We start from the raw sequence: 4,076 nt of genomic DNA on the forward strand, positions 1-4,076 counted from the left end.
ACCTAACTATACAATGCACTGCAATAGAATACAGAGATGTGTTAAGTGGATCATTGAAAGAATAAATTTAATTTAGATTTATTTGCCTCTCTAGACTACCTTCTGGATATTTTTTTCCTTCTTTTTGGTCCCATGGAACTGCTCTTTCTGGGTTCACCTCCTTCCTGCCAGATCACTTTTTCTCTATCTCTTTTTGGAAAAACATAGAATTAAATTTTTCTTTGGATCAAATGACATATTATATATAAAATGCTTAGCAACATGTCTGGCACATGGTAGATGTTCAATAAATGCTTATTTCTTCTTTCCATTAATATACATCATATCTTGTTCTAAACCCAAAATAACCTTGTCAAAAATTTAAATTTGCTACTCATGAACTTTAATTTTCAGGATCTCTCTCTTGGAGTGTGAGAGGAACTAAATTTTTCACATCCAGTTGAACCTCCCAAGTGGGAATGTACCTTAAAGCTTTGTCCTCATTATTCTTCTCTCATGTTCTCTCTCTTTCCATATTAGTCCCTCCATTTTTCTTAATTTCAACATCATATCTATGCAGATGGTATCCAAATCTAATTTCTTCCTCAAAGCTCCAGAAGTGAATTTCAACCTGCCTGCTGGACAACTCTATGTGTATATCCAATCTCAAAGCCAATTTACCTAAAATTAATCTCATCCCCTCCCCTTGCCTAAACTTAGTCTTCCATCTTTTCCATTTCTGTGAATTGGCCCCATCTTCCCAGGTATCCAGGAACAAAACTTAGGTGTAATCATCATTGACCCTTCCTTATTTCCTCATTTTTAACATCTAATCAGTTGCTAAGATCCATTCTAACTCCGTTGTATAAATCATGCCTTCTTCAAGCACAATAAAACAACCTATTTCAAGTACTCAACCCCTCTTGTCTGTACTTCTATTATCTTTTCTGAGCAACTGATGTTCCCCCCCCCATTAATCATTGTCACTTCCTACTTACTCCCTCCTCCAGAAGCCCTTCCTTTATAATAAACAAGCACAGCATTACAAAATAAATCATCACTTTAACCACATCTAAAAATGCATGCTTCATCTGTATCTCTAGTCCATCACTCTGCAATGAGGCAAGAAGCTTGCCTTATTTTTCTATCAGGCTCTTGAAGTAATAAGCTATTACTGTTCTGGCAAATCCTTTGAACTTTGTCTTGTTTCTGAACCAAGAACCTTTCCTCACATACCCTCCAATTCAGCTTCCTTTTCTGTGTTGTCTTCTTCTATTAGATGTAAGTTACTTGAGGGTAGAGACTGTTTTTCATTTTTATATTTATATCTTAGCTTAGTATCTGTCATTGTAGGCACTTCATAAATGTTTACCCTCCAAGAGTCAATGGAGTTCCTCCTATGAATCTAAACCCAAAATCCAAATTGAGCAGGAGGTGGTTTAAGTGTCTCTGGATAAATGAAAGGTAGTTCCCATGGGCAGATTTTAGTCTAATGCATTCAAGGTATGGGAGGAGATTGTTCTTACATGGATCAATATTTTTAATCAAGTATAAGGTTTGGGGAAAGGCATCTGGTTATATCTAGATAGGATATACTTTTTGTTAATTTCTGGATATTACTCAATTCATTAGTCTAATAAGAAGGGAAGGGGAAAGATTGTGAATTTAGTACCTATTATGTTTTATAATACCTACATTGTACAAAATGATTTTTGATAAATATTATTTCATTTGATGAATGGTTAATGAAAACTTTGTGTCCTTCAGTTATCCCCTACATTTCTAGGTGCAGCTAGGTGATGCAATGGATAGAGCATTGGGCTTAGAGTCAGGAGAATAGGACACTTGACACTTAGCTGTGTGACATTGGGCAAGTCACCCTGATTGCCTCACATTTAGGGTTATCTCCAGTCATCCTGATTCATATTTGGCCACTGGACCCAGATGGCTCTGGAGGAGAAAGTAAGACTGGTGACTTGGCACAGCATCTCCTCACTCAAATCCAATTCATCTGCTTGTCATGGCATCTCCTCTCCTGATGTCTTAGTCTTCCTCAAGAATGAAGGACAAAATCATCATCATTGGCTAGCTGATTGATATTACATAGCCTTCTTCCCCAAATACATGATAAAACTCTGTAAATATCATTTTTCATCTTTGCATCTTAGTCTTATACACATTTGCATTTTCATTCTTACATATATTTGATGTTTAATAAATGTTTATTGAATTAATACCTTAGATATATCATAGATCATTCTTTTCAATCTTCTTACACTTTATTCCCCTCTATGCACTTCCTACTTGTTGATTTTTGGTTTTTAACTTTTTTTTTGCAAGGTAATGGGGTTAAGTGACTTGTCCAAGGTCACAAGACTGAGTAATTATTAAGTGTTTGATTCCAGACTTGAACTCAGGTCTTACCAACTCCAGGGCCAGTGCTTTATCCACCTAGCTGCCCCTATTTACTGACTTTTTCAAAAGTATATATATATATATATATATATATATATATATGCTTAAGAGGGGAATAAGCATATGTATAACTAGTTAAACCAATGTTTTTGGGGGGGGGATATTTAGGGACAAAAATGCCTGAAACCCAGAAATAATACAGAAACTTAATTTATATCATAAATTAAATTCCCATCTTAATCAAAACTATTAGCAAAACTTCTAAAAAGAAGGAAAAATGCCTGATTTAAGTTTTCCCTTTTCTTCTGGGTTAGGACTAACTTGTATTAGTGTTATAACTGAATTTTGGCACTTGTCCAGATCACTTAGGACAGAGGTACCCACATGGGAGGCAGTAAGGACCTTCTTCAGGGAGAAGGCATTCCGAGTTCCCCTACCACATGGGTGGCCTATTTCCATTGGCATGCATAACTGGATCTGGCCATGTCTCATATTATCACACTGGGAGGTTCTTAGTTTAGTTCATCTATAGCTTGGGAAACATGCACTAAGCTAGGAGAGGATAAGGCCATGTTCTCCTTTTCCTTAGGTCCTGTGTCACTAGTTTGGTTTTGTATGACCCTTTTTGGTTCTAGGAGCAGTAAGTAAAAGCCCCTGACCTAGAAGTTTGAGTCATGGTGACCCTCAGAGCCAAGATTCCAGGCTATAAGTTGCTATAAGCCTAGCAGAGAAGGCCTGAGAAACCATAGTCCTAGAACATAAGCCCAGGGAAGCTCTGGACTTGGAACTTGGTGAAACTAATGCTATTTAGGAACTAAATTAAGCTGTGAACCTCACCTCCCACTCCTCCCCAGAGAGTGAGAATCATGCCTTCCAGGTATTGAGGAGGAAAGTTTACATGTTTGTTCTTGTTATACCTTTGAAATAAATATTCCCTTGTAAAAGCTGACTTAAATTGTTCAATGTCAGTGGGGTGCATGGCCTAAAATTGGGAAAATGCAATTGGGGGGACTTAAACCAATGATAGATATTAGACAACCATTGCCATCCACCTAAGGATACAAGAGAACCCTGAGAAAGGGGTGGGGATGTAATATATACCTGGCTCCCAGGCAGGAGGGGGTCAGAGTAGTCACTGATACAGAAGCAATGAAAAGTATCTAAATAGCCAAAGACCAGTCAGGAGAAAAGAGAAAGAGGAAAACAGGAAAAAGCTGAAAGTTTTGTAGAACTTCAGTGTATGTGATAATAGGAAGGGCATTAGAGATCATTTAATCCAATCATTTAATAGATGAGCAAAGTGAGTTACAGAAAAGCTGAGGATTGAATACAATGGTCCAAAACTAGAATGCAAATTTCTTGGTTCCTGTTTCAATACTCTTTCTGCTGTCCTTAGTTACTGCCTCTAGTTTACAAAGAGCTAGTAATACTTTTTCAGGGTCCTGCAAGAGCGTAAATCAAAGAGGCCTTTTTTCCCCCTAACCTTAGGAGAATTTTAGGGGTCCAACCCATACACATACAAAAATAATCTCTAAAACATACCCATAAGTGGTCATCCAATGATCTCCAGTGAATGGGGCCATTGTATGAGTTGTTACATATATTTATTTATTTGCCTTTAAAATGTGAGTTCTAAAGACTAATATGCCTCTTTATACTGTTCTGAAGTTGTAAAACTGCTA

This window comes from Macrotis lagotis, chromosome 1 (genome assembly GCF_037893015.1).
Source record: "Macrotis lagotis isolate mMagLag1 chromosome 1, bilby.v1.9.chrom.fasta, whole genome shotgun sequence".
NCBI lineage: Eukaryota > Metazoa > Chordata > Mammalia > Peramelemorphia > Peramelidae > Macrotis > Macrotis lagotis.